General features: G+C 37.4%; 1 pseudogene; it reads right to left on the bottom strand.

Annotated features, from left to right (window-relative positions):
• Positions 1-2,010: 2,010 nt before the first annotated feature.
• LOC129658498 (60S ribosomal protein L7-like) lies at positions 2,011-2,960 on the bottom strand (annotated as a pseudogene).
• Between the last annotated feature and the right edge of the window lie 8,814 nt (positions 2,961-11,774).

Below are 11,774 nucleotides of genomic sequence, written 5' to 3'. Positions count from 1 at the left end.
ATCCCCCAGTTTGACAAGACTAAAAGCATTGTCTCAATGAAGAGAAGGTCATGAGTAAACACTTTTGGCTCAGCTTGGTGACCAGATCTGTGACCAACAAAGAAAGAGACAGAAAGGTGAATCTTAGGGGGAAATGGTTGTGTCTGAAAGGTGGGCCTTTTGAAATGGAGTGTCCCATCTTCATACACCAGCCACTTAAGATATGTCACAAGTATTCCCCAGTCAGAATTGCCCCTTCCTTTGTTTATGCTCCCATAGGATTTCTTTCCTCAAGAGGAGCACATGTGACACTGTGTTGCTGCTTGTCCACATGCCTCCTCTTCCTAGGAACACTAGGGTTCCTAATGGATCATCTCTGCGAAGTCTAGTTGTCTGTCCAGTACCTGGAAAAGAGTATGAACCCTGTACTTAATGCATAGTGGATAAATGAACAATCATGTACAAAAGTAAGTTGTACCCAGAGAATGGACTCATCGCCTGTTCCCCCCTGTATTCTCAGTATCCAGCACAATTCCTGACTAGGAAGGTCTTGGTATAAACAAGTAGGTAAAAAGATCTGTAACTCTGGCCAACAGACTCACTTTTGAACCTCAGCTTTAAGCCGGAATAAGTTATTGGGTTGGCCAAAAAGTTTCTTTACGTTCTTCTGTAATATCTTATGGAAAATCCCAAAGAAACTTTTTGGCCAACCTAATACATCTCTGTACTTCCATTTTCTCACTTTAAAATGGGGTTGATTGATTAACTAAGCAATACACGCATTAAAGGTTTGCCCAGTACCAGGCATAAACAAGGCCTCATTAAAATATCAGCAAATCTTACAGTAAAGCCTATAAAATTGACTTAATTCTTCACTGTCTATTTAGCTGAAATGTTTATTTAATTTATAAGTTCCAAAATCCCATGAAAAAAAGGCTAATGTGATAGTAAAAACCTTTGTACCTCTGGCACATTATCTGTAAGAAAGTTAAATGAAATGGAATTACCCCAAAATCAAAGGGTACAATTGTCAGAAATAAACACATTGATTCCAATTAACTCTGTTGCCATCACCTCATCAAATCCTCTCCACAATATCACTAGTTAAATTTATTTACCACTGTATATCCCAGGGGCATTTCAGGGCCTCATACATGGAAGCTTCATTTTTACACCGTTCTTACGCCTGACAGAGAAAATACGGTTCTCGTCTTTCAGAATTGGGATAACTGAAGTTTGGTTTAAGTGATCTGGCTTAAGACAGCAGGACTTAATAAGGAAATACCTAACTAGCAATTGGACAATAATTAGCAACTGGATAATCTGGCCCAAGGTCTAGGACTATCTTAAGTACCTGGGTTCTACACTAGGGCTCATCTTTTAAATTTTCTGAGTTTCAGTGTCATTATTTATAAAATGTGAGTAAAAGTCTCTGCTCCTTTTAAATCTTATAACTATAAATTATGTTGTATACCTGAAAGCTGTTTTGAAAATGTAAGTGAAAGTGAAGTCACTCAGTCGTGTGAGTGACTCCTAGCGACCCCATGGACTGCAGCCCACCAGGCTCCCCAGTCCCTGGGCTTCTCCAGGCAAGAGCACTGGAGTGGGTGCCATCGCCTTCTCCAATGCAGGAAAGTATTAAATCTTACATCCAAGTTCCTCATACTTGTTGCTTTTCTCTTCAAAAGAATCTCTTTTGAAACATTGCCAGGACGTAAACAAATATTGCCACAGTTTGCTTTGGAGGGATCTTTTCTTAATTGGATCAAAGATCAGTTCTCCAAGTATAATCTAGCATGATTGTATTGACTTAGCAAATGAAGAAACTGGAACGCAGAGGTGCTGTAACTTGCCCTGATTTTACACAGCAGACTAGTGTGTGGCTTCTATACCAAGAAACCCACCCTAATTCCTTCTGTTCATTGCGCTGACCACAGAATGAGGAGGCCTTTGTATTTTTTTACAGTTCAATTTGAAAGCATTCACTGTGTATTAACTGACCAGATACAAAAATAATCATGGTTAGATAACTTAGTTCATTCCTCTAATAAGCCTGTTGATCAGCTTGTCCCTGTTGCCAGCATCTCCACCTTCAAGAAATCACATAATCTTTTTCTTCATTCCATCTCCTAGAAAAGACAATTTGAAGGGCCACAGGAAGTTGTTTGTTTCTTTGAAACATTTTTCAAGAGTAAGGATCTCATGAATCAGATCCTCATGCCATACTTGCCTAGAGATCAAGCAATCAGCATGTTATCTATCATGGCAATTCACTTCATATTGATTTGGTCATAACAACACTTACAGATCATTTCATTTACAGACTTCAGGTTTGGATATCCCCATGCAATGTATGGTCCCACAATTCTCAGCATGTTGTTTGAAACCTTGTTGAACTTTACAAAGGTGCTGTTGAAGATCTGACAAATGCTAATAAGCTGCAACACCTTTTGATCCTCTGGGCTCACACCACTAATAACTCTGACCCTGATGACAGACGCCCATTTGGGTTCCACAGGTACATAGAAATTGCCAGCTTTTCCTGCCATCCTAGCCATTTGGATTTCATTTCTGTATATCTGCCTGTATTCCTTGTGATTGTGCTCAGCTGTTTCATAGATAAGATTCGTCCTTGCCTGTTGAAGCATTTTTTTGGGCAAACTTCTTTCTCAGGTACTTGATCTTAAGCTCTGCAAAATTCTTTTGCTTTTTCTTAAGGGTTTCTGGCCCTGGTGGCTCAGACAGTAAAGAATCTGCCTGCAAGGCAGGAGACCTGGATCTGATCTCTGGGTCAGGAAGATCTCCTGGAGAAGGGAATGGCACCTCCACTCCAGTATTCTTGCCTGGAGAATGCCATGGACAGAAGAGCCTGGCGGGCGACAGTCCATGGGGTCACAAAGAGTCAGACATGAGTGAGTGACTGACAGTTTCATTTCTGGCATGGCAGGAACCTTGTTTTTCTTCTCTTCTGCACCCTCCATAGTTGCAGCCAGAAAAGAGCAGGGCCTTTTTAGTTTATGTGTAAATAAATAAATCCGGAATTAATGAGCTGACACAAACAGACCACTTGTTTTTCCAGAACTGGATATCTTGATTATTCAAACTGAAGATACATGATTTAGTAAATGGAAAAATATGGAGAATTTACATTTATTGTGGGCAGCATCAGCGATCTGGAGCTTTTGTAAATGTTTCCCTGAAGGAAGAATCTCTGGAAAACTTGTGTTGAAATGCATACAAATCTGATGGAAACTTGTTTTCACTTGCCTTTTTTTTGATTGCAGAGGACATCCGTGCTATGATTGAGGTTGTGTCTATAACAGGATCCTAGAGGGTCCTTTACTGTCTGTCACAGACAAATAAAAGCAACAGCAGCTAAGAGGACATAGGAAAAATGCCAGCAGCTCCCCTAGAGCAGTGGTCAGTAAGAAGCATCTCACAGCCTAGATAGAATGTTTTGGTACATGACCCTCTGGTAGACCTGTAAACATTGCTAGCTTAAATGAAGAGTTGATTTTTTCTTTTTGAATAACAGCAGGGGCAAACAATTAATTTATTGATTGATTAATGGTGTATATTCAGCTCTGTTCAGAGAGAATCAGTCACATTTAATGAGAGACTCTGCCTTCATTAAATTCATCAAGTCATTACTAAGTAAATACGTGGGTAGATTTCATAGAATTTGTACCTCATAATAAAGACTAAGTTAAGTCAACATTTCCCTGAAACAAGCACTTAGAAATAAATTGAGAAAAATTGAGTTAATTCAACTAATAATAATTTTTTCCTGAAGTCAAAAATGACTAGTCTCCAAGAAAAACATATGAAATGATCCTTGGAGCATGATACTATGCATAGAAAATCCTAAAGACAGTACAAGAAAACTACTAGAATTCATCAATGAGTTTGATAAATTTTCAGAATACAAAATTAATATACAGAAATTTGTTGCATTTCTATATGTGACAGCAAACTATCAGCCAGAAATTAAGGAAACAATCCCATTTACCATTGCATCAAAAAGAATGAAATACATAGGGAAAAAATCTACCTAAGAAGGCAAAAGATCTCTACTCTGAAGACTGTAAAACATCGATGAAAGAACTTGAAGACAGCACAAATGAAGGAAAGATATACTATATTATTGGAATGGAAGAATCAATACTGTTAAAATGACCATACTACCAAGGCAATCTCAGATTCAATGCAATCCCTATCAAGTTATCAATGGCATTTTTCACAGAACTAAAACAAAAAATATTAAAATTTGTATAGACACTCAAAAGACCCCAAATTGCCAAAGCAACCTCAAGAAAGAAAAATAGAGTTGGAAATGCTCCTCGACTGCAGACTATATTATAAAACTACAGTAATCAAAATGATATGGGACAGGGAAAAAAGTATAGAACAGGATAGAAAATCCAGAAATAAACCCACCCACTTACCATCAATTAATCTATGACAAAGGAGGCAGGAAAACACAATAGAGAAAAGATGATCTCTTCAGTATGTGGTTCTGGGAAAACTGGACAGCTGCATGTAAAAGAATAAAATTAGAACATATTCTAATGCCATGTAAAAAAGTAAACTCAAAATAGATTAAAGACCTAAATGCAAGATGGGATACTATAAAACTACTAGGGGAAAACATAGGCAGAATGCTCTTTGACATAAATCATAGAAATACTTGTTTGGATGTGTTTCCTAGAGTAATGGAAAAAACAGCAAACAAATGGGACATAACTAAACTTAAAAGCATTTGCATAGCAAAGGAAACCCAAAACAAAACAAGGAGACAACCTATAGAATGGGAGAAAATATTTGCAAATGATGTGACTGACAAGGGGTTCATTTCCAAAATATGTAAACAGCTCATACAGCTCAATGTCATAAAAACAACTCAATTAAAAAATGGACAGAAGACCTAAATGGACATTTCTCTAAATAAAACATACGATGGTCAAGAGGCCCATGAAAAGATACTCAACATCTACAAATAATAAATGCCGAAGAGAGGGTGGAGAAGAGCAAACCCTCCTACACTATTGAAGGGAATGTAAATTGCTACAGCCACTGTGGAGAACAGTGTAGAGTTTCCCTAAAAAACTAAAAATAGAGTTACCATGTGATAGAGCAATCCCACTCCTGGGTATATATCTGTAAAAGGTAAAAACTCTAATTCAAAAAGACACATGCACCCAAATGTTCATAGCAGCACAGCACTATTTATAATAGCTAAGATATGGGAGCAACCTAAATGCTCATCAACAGATGAATGGATAAATAAGATATTCTATGTACACACACACACACACACACACCAAAAAATGGGATATTACTCAGCCATTAAAAAGAATGAAATAATCCATTTCCAGCAACAGGGATGGGCTTAGGGATTATCACACTAAGTAAAATAAATCAGAGAAAGACAAATACCTCATGTTATCATTCATGTGGTATCATTTATATGTGTAATCTAAAATACAAAAATAGAAATAGACTCACAGACATAGAAAACAAACATATGGTTACCAAAGCGAGGGATGAATTAGGAATTTGGGATTAGCAGATACACACTATTTACTTTATAAAATGTAGGTGCCTATCACCATAAGTTTAAAGAAAATCACTGCTTCCAAATCTCTCTTGCTGCTTCTCATAATTTTTGTTTTGTTTTGTTTTCATTTTCATTTGTCTTAATATATTTTTAATTAATTTATTTTACTTGGAGGCTAATTACTTTACAATATTGTGGTGGGTTTCACCATACATTGACAGGAATCAGCCACTGGTGTACATGTGTCCCCCATCTCCCTCCCCATCCCACCCCTCTGGGTCATCCCAGTGTGCAGGTTTTGAGTGCCCTGTTTCATGCATTGAACTTGGACTGGTCATCCATTTCTCATATGATAATATATGTTTCAGGGATGTTCTCTCAAATCATCCCACCCTTGCCTTCTCCCACAGAGTCCAACAGTTTGTTCTTTATATCTGTGTCTTTTGCTGTCTTGCATATAGGGTCATCATTACCATCTTTCTAAATTCCATATATATGCCTTAATATACTGCATTGGTGTTTTTATTTCTGAATTACTTCACTCTGTTTAATAGGATCCAGTTTCATCCAACTTGTTAGAACTGATTCAAATGCACTCTTTCTAATAGCTGAGTAATATTCCACTGTGTATATGTATCACAACTTTCTTATCCATTCGCCTGCTGATGGACATCTAGGTTACTTCCATGTCCTAGCTATTGTAAACAGTGCAGCAATGAACACTGGGATACATGTGTCTCTTTTAATTCTGGTTTCCTCAGTGTGTATGTCCAGCAGTGGGATTGCTGGGTCATATGGCAATTCTATTTCCAGTTTTTTAAGGAATCTCCACACTGTTCTCCATAGTAGCTGTACTAGTTTGCATTCCCACCAACAGTGTAAGAGGGTTCCCTTTTCTCCACACCCTCTCCAGCATTTATTGTTTGTAGACATTTTGATGGCAGCCATTCTCTGGCATGAGATGGTACTCATTGTGGTTTTGATTTGCATTTCTCTGATAATGAGTGATGTTGAACATCTTTTCATGTGTTTGTTAACCATCTGTATGTCTTCTTTGAGAAATGTCTGTTTAGTTCTTTGGCTCATTTTTCAATTGAGTCGTTTATTTTTCTGGTATTGAGCTGAATGAGCTGCTTGTATACTTTTGAGATTAATTCCTTGTCAGTTGTTTTGTTTGCTATTATTTTCTGCCATTTTGAAGGCTGTCTTTTCACCTTAATTATACTTTCCTTCATTGTGCAAAAGCTTTTAAGTTTAATTAGGTCCCATTTGTTTATTTTTGCTTTATTTCCATTACTCTGGGAGGTGGGTCATAGAGGATCTTGCTGTGATTTATGTCAGAGTGTTCTGCCTATGTTTTCCTCTAGGAGTTTCAGTTTCTGGTCTTACATTTAGATCTTTAATCCATTTTGAGTTTATTTTTGTGTACGGTGTTAAAGAGTGTTCTAGTTTCCCTTTTTTACAGGTGGTTAACCAGTTTTCCTAGCACCACTTGTTAAAGAGATTGTTTTTTCTCCATTGTGTATTTTTGCCTCCTTTCTCAAAGATAAGGTGTTCATAGGTGCATGGATTCATCTCTGGGCTTTCTATTTTGTCCCATTGATCTATATTTCTGTCTTTGTGCTAGTGCCATTCTGTCTTGGTGACTGTAACTTTGTAGTATAGTCTGAAGTCAGTCAGGTTGATTGGTCCAGTTCCATTCTTCTTTCTCAAGATTTCTTTGGCTATTTGAGGCTTTTTGTGTTTCCATACAAACTGTGAAATTATTTGTTCTAGTTCTGTGAAAAATATTGTTGGTAGCTTGATAGGGATTGCATTCAATCTATAGATTGCTTTGTGTAATATACTCATTTTCACTATATTGGTTCTTCTGATCCATGAACATGGTATATTCCTCCATCTATTTGTGTCATCTTTAATTTCTTTCATCAGTGTTTTATAGTTTTCTATATATAGGTCTTTTGTTTCTTTAGGTAAATTTATTCCTAAGTATTTTATTCTTCTCATCGCAATAATAAATGGAATTGTTTCCTTAATTTCTCTTTCCGCTTTCTCATTTTTAGTGTATAGTAATGCAAGGGATTTGTGTATTGATTTTATATCCTGAAACTTTACATTATTCTTTGATTAGCTCTAGTAATTTTCTGGTGGTGTCTTTAGGGTTTTCTATGTAGAGGATCATGTCATCTGCAAACAATGCGAGTTTTACTTCTTCTTTTCCAATCTGGATTCCTTTCACTTCTTTTTCTGCTCTGATTGCTGTGGCCAAAACTTCCAAAACTATGTTGAATAGTAGTGGTGAGAGTGGGAACCCTTGTCTTGTTCCTGACTTTAGGGGAAAAGCTTTCAATTTTTTGCCATTGAGGATATTTGCTGTGGGTTTGTCATATATGGCTTTTATTATGTTGAGGTATGTTCCTTCTATGCCTGCTTTCTGGAGAGTTTTTATCATAAATGGGTGTTGATTTTTGTCAAGGGCATTCTCTGAATCTATTGAGATAATCATATGGATTTTATCTTTCAATTTGTTAATGTGGTGTATCACCTTGATTAATTTTCAAATACTGAAGAATCCTTGCATCCCTGGGATAAAGCCTACTTGGTCATGATGTATGATCTTTTTAATATGTTGTTGGATTCTGTTTGTTAGAATTTGTTGAGGATTTTTTGCATCTATGGTCATCAGTGATATTTGCCTGTAGTTTTCTTTTTTTGTGGCACCTTTGTCTGGTTTTGGTATTAGGGTGATAGTGGCCTCATAGCATGAGTTTGGGAGTTTACCTTCCTCTGAAATTTTATGGAAGAGTTTGAGTAGGATAGATGTTACTTTTCTCTAAATTTTTGGTAGAATTCAGCTGTGAATCCATCTGGTCCTGGGCTTTTGTTTGTTGGAAGATTTTTTAATTTCAGTTTTGATTTCCATGCTTGTGAAGGGTCTGTTAAGATTTTCTGTTTCTTCCTGGTTCAGTTTTGAAGGTTATACTTTTCTAAGAATTTGTCCATTTCTTCCAAGTTGCCCATTTTATTGTCATACAGTTGCTGATAGTAGTCCCTTATGATCCTTTGTATTTCTGTGTTGTCTGTTGTGACTTCTCCATTTTCATTTCTAATTTGGTTGATTTGACTCTTCTCCCTTTTTTACTTGATGAGTCTGGCTAATGGTGTGTCTATTTTATTTATCTTCTCAAAGAACCAGCTTTTAGTTTGTTGATTTTTGCTCCAGTTTCCTTTGCATCTTTTTCATTTATATCTGCTCTGATTTTTTTATGACTTCTTTTCTTCTACTAACTTTGGGGTTCTTCATTTCTTTTTCTAGTTGCTTTAGGTGTAAACTTAGATTATTTGTTTGATGTTTCTCTTGTTTCTTGAGGTAAGCTTGTATTGCTTTGAACCTTCCCCTTAGCACTGCTTTTACTGAATCCCATAGGTTTTGAGTTGTCATGTTTTCATTTTCATTTGTTTCTATGCATATTTTTATTTCCTTTTTTATTTTTTTTCATGATTTTTTGGTTATTCAGAAGCATGTTGTTTAGCCTCCATATGTTTGTATTTTTAATAGTTTTTATCCTGTAGTTGACATCTAATCTTACTGCATTGTGATCAGAGAAGATACTTGAAATTATTTAAACTTTTTTGAATTTACCAAGGCTAGATTTATGGCTCAGGATGTGGTCTATCCTGGAGAATGTTCCATGTGCACTTGAGAAAAAGGTGAAATTCATTGTTTTGGGGTGAAATGTCCTACAGATATCAATTAGGTCTGACTGGTCCATTGTATAATTTAAACTTTGTGTTTCCTTGCTAATTTTCTGTTTGGTTGATCTATCCATAGGTGTGAGTGGGATATTAAAGTCTCCCACTATTATAGTGTTACTGGTAATTTCCCCTTTCATACTTGTTAGCATTTGCCTTACATATTGAGGTGCTCCTATGTTGGGTGCATATGTATTTATAATTGTTATATCTTCTTCTTGAATTGATCCTTTGATCATTATGCAGTGCTCTTCTTTGTCTCTTTTCACAATCTTTATTTCAAAGCCTATTTTATCTTATATGAGTATTGCTACCCCTGCTTTCTTTTGGTCTCCGTTTGTGTGAAATATCTTTTTCCAGCCCTTCACTTTCAGTCTGTATGTTTTGCCTTGGTCTGAGGTGGGTCTCTTGTAGACAGCATATATAGGGGTCTTGTTTTTTGTATCCATTCAGCCAATCCTTGTCTTTTGGTTGGGGCATTCAACCCATCTATATTTAAGGTAATTATTCATAAATATGACCCCATTGCCATTTACTTTGTTGTTTTGGGTTTGAGTTTATAAACCTTTTCTGTGTGTCCTGTCTAGAGAAGATCCTTTAGCATTTGTTGAAGAGCTGGTTTGGAGGTGCTGAATTCTCTCACCTTTTACTTGTCTGTAAGAAAAAAGCAAAAAGCTTGTCCATAAAGCTTTTGATTTCTCCTTCATATTTGAATGAGATCCTTTGGGTATAGTAACCTGGGTTGTAGGTTTTTCTCTTTCATCACTTTGAGTATGTCCTGCCATTCCCTTCTGGCCTGGAGAATTTCTATTGAATGATCAGCTGTTATCCTTATGGGGATCCCCTTGTGTTATTTGTTGCTTTTCCCTTGCTGCTTTTAATATTTGCTCTTTGTGTTTGATCTTCATTAGTTTGATTAATATGTGTCTTGACTTGATGGACATGAGTTTGAGTGAACTCCGGGAGTTGGTGATGGACAGGGAAGCCTGGCGTGCTGCAGTTCATGGGGTCACAAAGAGTCGGACATGACTGAGCTACTGAACTGACTGAACTGAACTGAACTAAGCTGTTTTACCTTGGTTTTATCCTGTTTGGGACTTTCTGGGTTTCTTGGACTTGGGTGGCTATTTCCTTCTCCATTTTAGGGATGTTTTCAACTATTATTTCCTCAAGCATTTTCTCATAGCCTTTCTTTTTATCTTCTTCTTCTGGGACTCCTATGATTCGAACGTTGGGGCATTTAACATTATCCCAGACGTCTCTGAGGTTGACCTCATTTCTTTTAATTCCTTTTTCTTTTTTCTTCTCTGCTTTATTTATTTCCACCATTCTATCTTCCACGACACTTTTCCTTTCTTCTGCCCCATTTATTCTACTGTTGGACCCTTCCAGAGTGCTTTTGATCTCATAATGCATTATTCATTATTGTTTGACTCTTTATTTCTTCTAGGTCGTTGTTAAACCTTTCTTTCATCTTCTCAATCCTTGTCTCTAGTCTATTTATCTGTAACTCCATTTTGTTTTCAAGATTTTGAATCATCTGTACTATCATTATTCTGAATTCTTTTTCAGGGAGACTCCTTGTATCCTCCTCTTTTGCTTGGTGTGGTGGGCATTTAGCATGTTCCTTTACCTACTGAATATTTCTCTGCCTTTTCATTTTGTTTAGATTGCTGTGTTTGGGGTGCCCTTTCTGTAGGCTGTATGTTTGTGGTTCCTCGTTATTGTGGAGCCTGCTCCCTGTGGGTGGCTTGTCAAGGTTTCCTGGTTAGGGGAATTTGCATCTGTGTTCTGGTGGGTGGAGCTGGATCTCTTCTCTCTGAAGTGCAATGAAGGGTCCAGTAGTGAGTTTTGGGGTGTCTATGGGTTTGGCATGGCTTTGGGCAGCCTGTATTTTAATGCTCACGGCTATGTTCCTGCATTGCTGGAGAATTAGCGTGGTCTGTCTTGCTCTGTAACTTGTTGGCTCTTGGGTGGAGCTTGGTTTTGGTGTAGGTATGGAGGTTTTGGGGTGAGCTCTTGTCGATTAATGTTCCCTGGAATCAGGAGTTCTCTGATGTTCTCAAGTTTTGGCATTAAGCCTCCTGCCTCTGGCTTTCAGCTTTATTCTACAGTAGCCTCAAGACTTCTCCATCCATACAGCACAGAAGATAAAACATCTAGGTTAATGGTGAAACAGTTCTCCACAGCGAGGGACACCCAGAGAGGTTCACAGAGTTACATGGAGAAGAGAAGAGGGAGGAGGGATATAGAGGTGACCAGGAAGAGAAGAGGGGAAGTCAAAAGGGGAGAGAGCAATCTAGTCAGTAATCAATTCCCTAAGTGTCTCCACAGTCTGGAACACCCAGAGAGATTCACAGAGTTACACAGAGAAGAGAAGAGGGAGGATGGAGATAGAGGTGACCAGGAGGAGAAGAGAGGGGGTCAAAAGGGGAGAGACCAATCTAGCCAGTAGTCACACCCCTAAATAAAAATGGATACTGAA

The sequence above is a fragment of the Bubalus kerabau genome, chromosome 8 (assembly GCF_029407905.1).
Source record: "Bubalus kerabau isolate K-KA32 ecotype Philippines breed swamp buffalo chromosome 8, PCC_UOA_SB_1v2, whole genome shotgun sequence".
Lineage (NCBI taxonomy): Eukaryota > Metazoa > Chordata > Mammalia > Artiodactyla > Bovidae > Bubalus > Bubalus kerabau.
The sequence above is the reverse complement of the archived record's forward strand: the minus strand, read 5'-3'. Positions and strand labels throughout refer to the sequence as shown.